Source organism: Dasypus novemcinctus, chromosome 14 (assembly GCF_030445035.2).
Source record: "Dasypus novemcinctus isolate mDasNov1 chromosome 14, mDasNov1.1.hap2, whole genome shotgun sequence".
NCBI lineage: Eukaryota > Metazoa > Chordata > Mammalia > Cingulata > Dasypodidae > Dasypus > Dasypus novemcinctus.
In genome coordinates this window covers 45,959,575-45,973,461 of record NC_080686.1, presented here as the reverse complement: position 1 = coordinate 45,973,461, position 13,887 = coordinate 45,959,575, and positions in this window count along the sequence as shown.

Genomic DNA, 13,887 nt, shown 5'->3' with positions numbered 1-13,887 from the left:
TTCTTTACAGCTGAATAATAACCCACTGTATGTGTATGTCACATTTTGTTTATCCATTTATCTGTTCATGGACACATGGGTTACTTCCATATTTTTTTTTGCAATTGTGAACAAGGCCATTATGAACATCTCTGTGCAAATACATGCTCAAGTTCCTTCTTTCAATTCTTCTGGGCATATGCCTAGTAGCAGGATTGTTGGATTATATGGTGTTTCTATACTGAGTTTTTGGAAGAACCGCCCAACCATCACCTACCCCTGTTAAACTGTACTCTACTTTTCTCATGATCTGAAAGCAAGCATTTTCCCTGTTTCAGAGGTAATAATCAGTACCACTTGTGAAAGTGTTCTGATAAGAACGAGAAGGACAAAAGAGAATTGGTAATAGTTTGTTCCAATAGTGGATTGGTAAATTGTCTCTGGGAAGTGGAGTTAGAGGGGGGATAGTTAGTCTCTGATTTGTAGAATTTGCTGATTTCCATGGTGTAAATACTCACAGTGGCCAAGTTAAAGTCATATTCACCAAGATGTTAGTGAATATGATGCTGGGAAGAGATGATCAAAGTCTGTTCTTGCTAGCCTGTGGTAGCTGGTTTCATCATAAACCACTGGCTGTGCCACTTGTAAAGAGCTTTCTTGAGGGCCACAACAAGCAATTTCTATTTACATCTAATTGTTCAGGACTGTTTACACGGCACTTCTAACTTCAAAGAAGGCTGGAAAATGTTACTCCTTCAAAATCAGAAACAGGTGGAATGACCATAATGAAGGCAGCCAACAGCATCTCATATAATTAATTGTTCATGACAAAAAAAAAAAAAAAAAAGCAAATGTTAGAAATATTTCTGAAAGGGAAAGAGAACATTTAAAATATATAAATCAGATTATGCAAAGCAGGAGAAGCTGGTGATTTTGGTAGAGTAAAAATGATAGATTCAATACCAAAATATTTCAAGAGAATAGCTACAACTGAGGACATGTAAATGTGTTAAGAATGAAAGACAAGATGCTGTATGATATTTGAACCTGTAAAATATTTGGACCATGGAAAATATTATCAGTGCAAATAGTTTAATTATGGCTAAATATTGCTTCAAAGGAAGTATACATGGAAAACATTTAACATATATTAATTATTTAACAATCTTAAAATGTAATTTAAAAATGTTAGTTGCAATGTCTATAGATGGAATTTATCAGTTAAAAATAGTCTATTTTGCTCTCAAAAATGTGAGTAATAAAATTTGCTTGTATTTCAAGTAGATAATTCTGTTTATTTTATTCCACTAGAATACAAAGTAACAATTCAAGTTACATATATATATATTATTTAATTTTGTAGCAAAACTTGCAAATGAGCCTTCTTCTACATTGTTACCACATTTTCCTCAAGTCCCCTCTAAAAATTTTGTTTCCAGCTGCTAAATTAGATACCCTGACTTTTATTTCTTACAGTCCTGGAATAAGTGACATTTATGAGATTGTAGTTAATGGTTGAAAAATGAATGCTGAGTGAACAAATGAAAGACTGAGAGAATTGGCTCAGGAAAAGTATTGCAGTTCAGGATGTATATAAGGCAAAGTGAACTGAATTGTAGCTGATGGACTAAGGAAAAGCTGTTTAATAACTATTAAGGGGAAAAAACACTGACTAGTATGATTTTTTGAATCATGCTGTCTATATTCCTCATTATACATCTAGTGAACACGCCATTATTTATGCTAATTGACTCGATAATTAAAATAATTTATTACTATGGTTATGAAATATATGGTGGTGTAGAGTCTGATGGAAAAGTGTCATTAAGGGTCAACAAACTACACAATTTTCCTAGAATGCTAGAAAATTCACAGCTAGAAGCAACGGCAGGCTACATATTTACCTCATTGACTTCCAAACACTAACAGTGAATAAGGTAATCCTCCATACTGATACCCCAAAAGGTGAGGGAATGGTGGAGACAGAAGTACCCTTTGTATCTGCAGAAAACACCAGATAAAAGAGACAGCCAGTCAGAGAAATTGGCCACTTAGTGATTATGACAAGCATAGAAAATATAATTCAATGCAAATATGTAATTCTATCCCTGTAGCAGTTTGAGTTTAATTTATGAATTCCAAAAGGAGAAAGATTATATTTGTAAACTAATCTATTCCTCTAGGTGTGATACCCTTTGATGGCATTAAATTCAGCTGAGGGACCTTTGAGTAGATTACTTGATAAGATCACTTTAGGGCTTTTGATTGGGCCACTGAACTCAAGTTGAGTATCTGCCCCCTTGCTGGGATTGACATAAGAAAAAAACAGACTAAAACAGACACAGGAAGAGAGAGCTCTGCCATTTTTGATCCTGCCATGTGACAGAAAGGAGAGATTCAAACAACTGAGGACCTGGGGGAAGATGAGCCATTTGCCTGATAGCTTACAGCTGAGCTTGGGAGAGAACAAATAGTAGAGACTGATTAAGGAGGTCCAGAAAGAGAGCACTATGCCAGGAGAGACAACTACAACAGGATCGCTTAAACATAAAGCCCAAGAGGCTGGGCCCACAGAGCAGCTTCAGGAGAGATGGTACAGTTTGGAGGGGAAGGCAGAAACTTTGGCAAAGATCACGCACCATTTTGCTTCAACAGTGGCTGCTTGCCTGGGTGAGAAAGTGCTTCTTATGGTGCCTTAAATTGTACTTTTTATGGCCTTGGAACTGAAAGCTTTTACCTCAAATAAATAGCCTTAAAAGCTAACACATTTCTGGTACTTTGCATCATCAGTCCTTTAGAAAACTAAGACAAGCACCAAAGAAAAATACAAATTAAAGGAAAAAAAAATAAGAAAGGACCTATAACAAACTTAAAAACGTCTTTCATAGCTTAGATCTATGGAAAATAGCCCAAAATGCCTATATAAGAGATAATTTTCTATCAAGAAAAGGAAATATGTTATAAAATCTAAAGAATATAAATGTGGGAGGGGGCAAGATGGCGGCTGAGTGAACATCCCTGTTAGAGTCTTCTGCAGGGAATCGGCTGGGCGGCGTTGGAGACTCTTTGGGACCGGATTGTTTCGGGATTTTTGCTGGTCCGGAGGTGTCTGGACATCGATTTGGAGGGAAGGTAACAGAGAGGATTCGTCTGTGAAATATACACGGAGATCCCAGCTACCTGCAGAGGATTCCCTTCTTGGGTAGGCGGAGACGAGGCATCTAGCCCCGCTCGGTGGGGCTGAGCCAGGCCGGGCCGGGCCGCGGTAGCGTTTGGAGCCGGGCGGGGCCGGTGCAGGCCCCGGCTGCGGGCCGCGGTAGCGCTTGGAGCCGGGCGGGGCCGGTGCAGGCCCCGGCTGCGGGCCGAGGTAGCGCTTGGAGCCGGGCGGGGCCGGTGCAGGCCCCGGCTGCGGGCCGAGGTAGCGCTTGGAGCCGGGCGGGGCCGGTGCAGGCCCCGGCTGCGGGCCGCGGTAGCGCTTGGAGCCGGGCGGGGCCGGTGCAGGCCCCGGCTGCGGGCCGAGGTAGCGCTTGGAGCCGGGCGGGGCCGGTGCAGGCCCCGGCTGCGGGCCGCGGTAGCGCTTGGAGCCGGGCGGGGCCGGTGCAGGCCCCGCCTGCGGGCCGCGGAAGCGCTTGGAGCCGGGCGGGGCCGGTGCAGGCCCCGGCTGCGGGCCGCGGTAGCGCTTGGAGCCGGGCGGGGCCGGTTCAGGCCCCAGCTGCGGGCCGCGGTAGCGTTTGGAGCCGGGCGGGCCCGGGTCAGGCCGCGGCGGGTACGGAGCCGGGCAGGGCCGGTCCAGGCCGCGGTGGCGGGAGGTGGATGCCGGAGCCGGCTGGGCCGCTGTAGCGAGCGGAGCTGGGCGGAGCCAGGCCAGGCCAAGGCGGCGTGAGGAGCCGGGCAGAGCCGGTCCAAGCCTCCGCGGCGGGCGGAGCCGGGCCTGCGGAGGGGTTTCTGGTTTTTTTTGTTTTTTTTTGTTTGTTTGTTTGTTTGTTTGTTTTTTTTAATTTTACTTAAATTTTTTTTTTTTTTTTTTTTTTTTTTTTTTGAGCATCTGCAGTACTGGGGAGTTCGTGGGCCCTGGGCGGCCTATTGGGGGTTTGTGGGAAGGGAGGTGCTTGCAGACCCATTTGGGCAGACAGACGGGGGGGTTTTAGGGCAAAGCGGGGGGAAGTTGTTGTTTTAGATAGTGTTGCAATTGTGACACGTGTGTACCTGTATCTCTCTTCTCCCTATCCGTTCCCCACCGTTTGCCCATCCTCTTTTTCTTTCTTCCTTTCTTCTTGCCTTTCTTTTTTCTCTATTATAATTAGTTTGTTTTTTTGTTTGTTTGTTTTTTTTTCGGTTTTCTCTTTCCCTCTTGTCCCTCATCTTCCACTTATTTTTACTTTAATTCAAGTATACAATAGGTGCTACAGGGAACACCTCACATTTGCTGGGTTTTCCCATCCTCCACTGCCTCATTTCTGTGTGAACTGATTTAGGCTACCTACACTATCCCCCTTCCCCTGCATCTTGATATCCACTATCATCTACTGTCTCTCCTATATTCCACCCCCCACCTCCCGTTCTTTGATCCACAAAGTGTCTAACTCTTAATTTCTAATACCTTTGTTCTGTTTTCTGTCTATTATCCACTCTTGAAACTATTACCTTTCTTTTCTTTTTCCCTCTCTCATGAAAACAATAGCTGTGTAGTTCATACCATATTCCTCCCAAATTCAGTCATCAACTTCATAAAAGGTACTCTACCTACAGCTATAACTCTATACAATCTACATGAATCTAACCTCCATCCTTCCAGATCTCATATTCCTGCTTTATTAACATACATCACCAAAACAACTTTACACTTTTCCCTTGCTTACACAATTGCCTTTCCCCAACACTAATACTTTCCTCTAAAGTGAACTTAAACCAACAACAAGTAACTAGAATAAGAAGAAAAAAGTGACAAAGAGAAGATATAACACCTGTGCAAAAATAACAACTAATTAACCTCCAAGAGCAGACAAAGAAGCTAAGGAACTGATTAAATTCGTCAAAATAAAGAGATGACCAGAAAGCAACAAAAATCTACGAACCAAACCAATAATCAGGAAAACATGGCTGAATCCAATCAACAAACCAATAATCACGAAGGGGAGCAAAACTTGGCACAAGCAATGAAAGATCTCAGAACATTTATCACCGACAAATTTGATGCAGTAATGAAAGAGGTTAACAACATGAAGACATCACTTGGAGGGGAAATTGCAGACATACGCAAAAACATAACAGATATGATGGGAATGAACACCACAGTTCAAGAAATCAAAAATACACTTGCAGCAAATATTAGCAGACTAGAAGAGACAGAGCAGAGAATTAGTGATGTGGAAGACAGTACCTCAGAAATCAAACAGATAGTAGAAGGGGTCAATAAGAAGATAGAAAAAATCCAATTAGGATTTAGGGACCTGAATGACAATGCAAAACGCTCAAACATACGTATTATAGGCATTCCAGAAGGTGAAGAGAAGGGAAAGGGGTCAGAAAGACTGTTGCAGGAAATAATGACTGAAAACTTCCCAAATCTACTGAAAGAGACAGATGTACATATCCAAGAAGCACAGCGCACTCCACAAGTCATAAACCCCAACAGGCCCACCCCAAGACATATACTTGTCAAATTATCCAATGCTCAAGACAAAGAGAAGATCCTAAAAGCAGCAAGAGAAAAGAAAACCATCACATACAAGGGAAGCTCAATTAGATTAAGTGCTGATTTCTCTTCTGAAACCATGGAGGCAAGAAGACAGTGGTATGATATAGTCAAGGTACTAAAGGAAAAAAATTTCCAACCAAGAATACTCTATCCAGCTAAACTAGCATTCAAACATGATGGAGAGTTCAAAATATTCGCAGACAAACAGAAACTGAAAGAGTATACCAACAAGAAACCTCCCCTTCAAGAAATTCTAAAGGGAGTCCTGCAGGAAGAAAGGAAAAAACAGGAAAGGCAAAGTTGGAGGAGAGTATAAGACCAACAACAACAACAAAAAAGACAAAAAAAATATATACAAACAAAATATGACAAACACAAATCCAATCAAAATATGGCTAACACAAATAATTCCTTGATAGTAATAACACTGAATGTCAATGGATTAAACTCACCTATCAAAAGATTCAGACTGGGACACTGGATAAGGAAATATGACCCATCCATATGCTGTCTACAAGAGACACATCTTAGACCCAGAGACGCATGGAGATTGAAAGTGAAAGGCTGGAAAACAATCATACAAGCTAACAATAACCAAAAAAAGGCAGGAGTAGCTATATTAATATCAGACAAAATAGACTTTAAATGTGAAACAATTGTGAGAGACAAAGAAGGATACTACATTTTAGTCAAAGGGAAAATCTGTCAAGAAGATCGAACAATCATAAATATCTATGCCCCTAACAAGGGTGCCTCTAAATACGTCAGGCAAACGCTGGAAAAACTAAGTGAAAGAATAGATACATCTACAATTATAGTGGGGGATTTTAATACACCACTATCAATTCTGGACAGAACATCTCAAAAGAGAATCACCAAAGACACAAAACATCTGAATAGTATATTAGAGGAGCTCGATCTAATAGACATATATAGATCGCTACACCCAAACACAGCAGGATATACATTTTTCTCAAGCGCACATGGATCATTCTCCAAGATAGATCATATGCTAGGCCACAAAGAAAGGCTGAACGAATTCAGAAAGATTGAAATCATACAAAACATTATCTCTGACCACAGTGGAGTCAAGCTGGAGATTTGCAAGGGAAAGAAGCCCAGATTTCACACCACGATTTGGAAATTAAACAACACACTCTTAGAAAAACAGTGGGTCAAAGAGGAAATCTCAAAAGAAATCAATGACTACCTTGAAACAAATGATAATGATAACACAACATACCAAAATTTATGGGATGCAGCAAAAGCAGTACTGAGAGGGAAGTTTATAGCCATAAATTCATATATAAAAAAGAAGAAAGAGCAATAATTGAAGAACTAACTGCACATTTGAAGGAATTAGAAAAACAACAACAAAGTAACCCAACAGGAAGAAGAAGGAAGGAAATAACAAAGATAAGAGCAGAACTAAATGAAATAGAAAATAAGAAAGCACTTGAACAGATAAACAAGACCAAGAGCTGGTTTTTTGAGAAGATTAACAAAATTGACAAACCTTTAGCAACACTAACAAAGAAAAAAAGAGAGAAGATGCAAATACACAAAATAAGAAATGAGAAAGGCGATATCACCACTGACCCCACAGAAATAAAGACTATCATAAGAGGATATTTTGAAAAACTATATTCCAACAAAAATGACAATCTAGAGGAAATGGACAAATTCCTAGAAACACATAAACAGCCCATATTGACAAAAGAAGAAATTGATGATCTTAACAAACCAATCACAAGCAGAGAGATAGAATCAGTTATTAAAAATCTCCCAACTAAGAAGAGCCCAGGGCCAGATGGCTTCACAGGTGAATTCTATAAAACATTCCGGAAAGAACTGACACCAATTCTGCTGAAACTATTCCAAACCATCGAAACAGAAAGAACATTACCCAACTCCTTCTATGATGCCAACATTACCCTAGTACCAAAGCCAAACAAAGACATCACAAGAAAGGAAAATTACAGACCAATTTCTCTAATGAACCTAGACGCAAAAATACTTAACAAAATACTTGCTAATCGTATTCAACAACACATTAAACGAATTATACACCACGACCAAGTGGGATTCATCCCAGGTATGCAAGGATGGTTCAACATAAGAAAATCAATCAACGTAATACACCATATAAACAGATTGAAGGAAAAAAATCACATGATTATATCTATTGATGCAGAAAAAGCATTTGACAAAATACAGCACCCTTTCTTGATAAAAACACTCCAAATGATTGGAATACAAGGAAATTTTTTGAACATGATAAAGAGTATATATGAAAAACCTAAAGCCAATATTGTTTACAATGGAGAAATCCTAGACTCCTTCCCTCTAAACTCAGGAACAAGACAAGGATGCCCACTGTCGCCGCTCCTATTTAACATTGTCTTAGAAGTACTTGCTCGAGCACTGAGGCAAGAACCAGAAATAAAAGGCATTCAAATTGGAAAGGAAGAAGTCAAAATTTCATTATTTGCAGATGACATGATCCTATACATAGAAAACCCTGAGAGATCTACAACGAAGATTATAGAACTCATAAATGAGTTTAGTAAAGTCGCAGGTTATAAGATCAATGCGCAAAAATCAGTAGCATTTCTGTACACCAATAATGAGCAAGATCAGGAGGAAATCAAGAAACAAATACCATTCACAATAGTAAATAAAAAAATCAAATACTTAGGAATAAATTTAACTAAAGAGGTAAAGAACTTATACACTGAGAACTATACAAGATTGTTCAAGGAAATCAAAGAAGACCTAAATAAATGGAAGACTATTCCTTGTTCATGGATAGGAAGACTGAACATTATTAAGATGTCTATCCTACCAAAATTGATCTACACATTCAATGCAATCCCAATAAAAATCAATGCAGCCTTCTTTAAGGAACTAGAAAAACTAACTATGAAATTTATTTGGAAAGGAAAGAGACCCCGAATAGCCAAAGACATACTGAAAAAGAAAAACGAAATTGGAGGAATCACACTACCTGACTTCAAAACATACTATAAAGCTACGGTGGTGAAAACAGCATGGTATTGGCATAAGGAGAGACATATAGACCAATGGAATCGAATTGAAAGCTCTGATATAGAACCTCACATATACAACCACATAATATTCGATAAAGCCACCAAACCCTCTCAACTGGGAGAGAGTGGCCTATTCAACAAATGGTGTCTGGAGAACTGGATAGCCATATGTAGAAGAATGAAAGAGGATTACCATCTCACACCTTATACAAAGATCAACTCAAGATGGATCAAAGACCTAAATATAAAAGCCAAGACCATAAAAACCTTAGAAAGCAGTGTAGGGAAACATCTACAGGACCTTGTAATAGGTAATGGATTTATGAATATCTCACCAAAAGCACGAGCAGCAAAAGAACTAATAGATAAATGGGACTTCCTCAAAATTAAAGCCTTCTGCACCTCAAAGGAGTTTGTCAAGAAAGTAAAAAGGGAGCCCACACAGTGGGAGAAAATATTTGGCAATCAGATATCTGATAAGAAACTTATAACTTGCATATATAAAGAACTCCTACATCTTGAAAATAAAAAGATAAACAATCCATTTAAAAAATGGGAAAAAGACTTAAACAGACACTTCTCCGAAGAAGAAATACAAATGGCAAGAAAGCACATGAAAAAATGTTCCAAATCTCTAGCTATCAGGGAAATGCAAATCAAAACCACAATGAGATACCATCTTACACCCATAAGATTGGCAGCTATGAAAAAAACAGAAGAATACAAGTGCTGGAGAGGATGTGAAGGAAGGGGAACACTCATCCACTGCTGGTGGGAATGCAGAAGGATCCAACCATTCTGGAGAACAGTATGGCGGTTTCTCAAAAAACTAGCCATAGATTTGCCATATGACCCAGCAATACCACTGCTGGGAATATACCCAGCAGAACTGAAAACAAGAACACAAACCAATATATGTACACCAATGTTCATAGCAGCATTGTTCACTATTGCCAAAAGTTGGAATCAACCCAAATGCCCATCAACAGACGAGTGGATCAATAAAATGTGGTATATACACACAATGGAATACTACTCGGCTGTAAGAACAAACACACTACAAACACATGTGATAACATGGATGAATCTTGAGAACCTTATGTTGAGTGAAGCAACCCAGACATTGAAGGACAAATACTACATGACCTCAATGATATGAAATAAACAAGCTGCCCTAGATAGCAAGAGACTGAACGATAGGCTTGCAGGAAATTGGAGGGTGGAGGAAGGATATGAGCCGATGTCTGCAGGGGTGGAATTTAAGACGAGATGGTGGTAAGTATGAACACAAAGAAGAGATAAAAGGGGGGCAAGGGGTTGCCTTTGCTTGGGGCTTTGCGGGTTTGAGGGTGGCTGGGGAGGGACGGGTGGGTAACGTTGCCCAAAAGTGGGGGGAGGGAGGGGTAGCATATGAACCAGGAGAGGGTCAGGTGTTGGTGGAGAGTAAAATGCCGAGAAAATCATATCAAAATATAATAAAGAGGGTTACCTGTTTAGAATGCTCGGAGGGGAGGGTCTGATGCAGGACGGGCTCCTGGGGAATGTCTAAATGCTCATTCTGCCAGAGTGGGTGACACCATGGGGTAGAAACCCAAGTAGTGAGAGTGGGGGTGGACCCACATCCTGGGGAGGACTAATGCCATCCAATAGAGGGAACTGTATCCCTCGAGAGAAAGGGTGGCTCCCAGGGCATTGGGGCAGTTGAGCAAGTTAGGCCCTGAACACTATTCCATCTATCTCTGGAAGTGGCTCCTCAGGAAACGGAGGTTGGCTATCACTGAGGGCACTAAGGTGGAAGGGAAAATGGACGTTAAATGTGTGGAACCAAAGTAAATGGGGGGTAAGAGAGGAGTTTCTTGAGAGTACACAAGGATGGATATAAAACATGTAATGTTACACCATAACATATAGGAGATGACGGACTGATAATGTAAACCATAATGTAAAACATAGGATAACTAAAAATGTAAAGAACTGTGTATCCTAAAGTATGCACCATAATGTAAATACAGATGTCACCTTGTTAGAAAGCTAATGTCTCAGACTCTGTACATCACTTTAAGTAAATATGATATGAATAGGGCGTAAGAGTATCACTGTGGAAGGGAAAAGGTTTTCTGGTGGATATGTGGGAGTGCTGTATATTATATATATACATTGCTGTGGTCTAGGACTCCTGTGAAGAAAAGCTGAATAATTAGGGGGGGGGGGGGGGGAAAAAAAAAAAAAGAAAAAAATAGGATGTGGAATTTTTTCAAGTCAACATTCTTTATCTAAGTTCTTTATCTAACTTTATCCAAGTTCTTTATCTATCCTTTAAACTCATCGCTATATGCCATTCCCTAGTAAGGGACCATGACATTATATTGGGCTTCAAATTTCGGGGAGTTCTGGATCACAGAGTGTTTCAACAATGGCAATGGAGGGATACTGGTATGGGATACCAATGACAGATGATATATGACTGACAGGGAGCTGTACAGAACATATGTCCAGGGTGCATGGTAATGTTTGGATATACTCATAGTGGCAACAATTAAAAACCACAGTAGGGGGGGTACTGGGTTCCCGGCCAGTGGTGCTCTGTCGTGGTCCCTAGGGGAGCAGCGACAGTCTCCCAGGTACAGTGGTGGGGACCGGGAGGGAGTGAGGGTTCAACAGTGAGCCCCTGATACTAATGACTATGCTTGTGAGCTGATAAACCCAAAATAATAACAAGGCCTAGAGCAACTTTGTGCCTGGGAATTTCCTTCTGTCAGCCTTCATGTTACTCAAATGTGGCCAGTCTCGAAGCCAAACTCAGCATGTAAATGCAATGCCTTCCCCCCAGCGTGGGACATGACACCCGGGGATGAGCCTCCCTGGCAACGAGGGACCACTATCAACTACCAACTGATGATGCAACTGGAAAATGACCTTATACGGAAGGTTCAATGCGGATCAGCAGAATATCCATGTCTACATAAAATACCATGACTTTAAAATGCTGTTTGACCTAAAGTAAGGGGGAAATGGAAAGGAGAAATGAGTTTATATGGCTACGAGTTTCTAAAAAAGAGTCTGGAGGCTGGCAGAAGGTTTGCCCTCATGCACAACTGAGCAGAGTCAGAGAGACAGATAAAGCAGATACAACCCCCAGATATTGGTTCCTTTGAGGGCTAAAGAGACCCATGGGAGTTATGGTCATGGCTGATGGGGTTAACTACCAGGGCAGATGGCCCCTCTTTGGAAATGGTGTTTATGTGTGATGAATCTGGACTCAGATGGGATCTCCCTTCATAAGACTTTCATGCTAATGTGCTGGAGGTGCAGTTAATGTTGGGGTTTAAGATATATTTAGGGGATTTGAATCTCTGGACTGACAATGTGATAGCCAGATCCTGAGCCTCAACAGACTCCAGCACCTACAATCTGATTTATTGGACTTACCACACTCAGCTAAGATGGAGGTGAAGAAGGACAACCACCACACCATGGAGCCTAGAGTGATTACAACTGAAAATGGGAGGATTGCATCCAGCATCCAGGTGGAATCTGAGCCTCCTCTTGACATAAAGGTGCAATGGACACAACCAATCCAGTGTCCACATAGAAGAGGTGGCATTGGATTGGGAAAAGTGGACATAATGGACAAAGGGTATGGGGAAAGGCAGGAAGAGATGAGAGGTGGAGGCATCTTCGGGACATGGAGCTGCCCTGGATGGTGCTTCAGAGGTAATCACCGGACATTGTAAATCCTCACAGGGCCTACATGATGGAATAGAGGAGAGTATGGGACATGATGTGAACCAATGTATATGAGGTGCAGAGGTGCCCAAAGATGTACTTACCAAATCCAATGGATGTGTCATGATGATGGGAACGAGTGTTGTTGGGGGGGGGGAGAGGGGGGGTGGGGGGGTGGGGTTGAATGGGACCTCACATATATATTTTTAATGTAATATTATTATAAAGTCAATAAAAAATAAAAAAATTAACAAAAAAAAAAAAAAAAAAGAATATAAATGTGTCATTATCTTTAGTCCCTAATCTGTAGCCTATTGTTTTAGATTTAGGTGCGAGAGTTACAGTTTTACAAATGTTCTCCTCTTATTTTCACTGTTTAATTAACTTGATTTTTTTCTCCCTTGACTGTGGTGAATATCATATAAGAAAAAATATTACTCAACCCTTTTGGGGAGACTGTGATGATATATTTTTGTTTGTGAGTAAGGGAGTAGTTGTATCAATCCCTACCTAACCCAAGTTGAAAATCATCCTTCTGAATATTTCAAGCAGCAAAAAATGATATTTTCCAGTTTTCTCTTTGATGTTGCTTATTATTATTTTTTAAATATAATACTCAATAGAACAGAATTTTAAAAACAACAAATAACACAGCCTTATTTCTCAGATTCACTATTCTCTCTACCTTCCCCCTCAACCTCTAGCCATGAAGGTCAAAATCCTAGTGTTCACTCTTCTTCCTTCAAGAAATCACAATGAGTGATGGGCAACCAGAAGGGGCTTTTATGAAGAGCAATAAAAGAACTATAAAACTACAGTAGTCTGCAGAACTTTAGACTGCAGCAATGTTGCTACCTCTTTAATACAGCAGGAGACTTTATTAGACTACAATTTATTATGGTCATAGTGATGACAGTAAGTCATTAAGGAAATTACAATTACAATTACTTAAATTATTATTTAATATTTTTCACATATTTTGACCAGTATGCTACATATATAAGAAAGCTTTTCATAATAGGGAATGAAACATTTTAAGTTTTTTTTCAGTGTCCTAATCTCAATTTTGGACAAATCTTTAATAACGCCATTATTCAGTGGTGAAAAAGTCTTTAGACAAGTTTTTCTCTCTCCTACCTATAGAATTGGCTCTCTTTTATTAATCAATGAAAAAGTTATATGCATATTTAATAAGAAAATATGTATTAATGAAATAATAGGTAGACATATGTAAAGTAAATCATTATTTCACATGGTGTAATTAAATATAATTAAGTTAAGAAAAAATGCATGTTCTTGCATGTCAGCCCTGTATGACTATTTTTTCATGAAGTGGAAGCAATCAATCAACTTGAAAAAACAAGTGCTAAGAACTCTTGTTCCATCCCTCTTCCATGTCTTGTTATTTAAAAGAAATGCATGACTGATATAGAT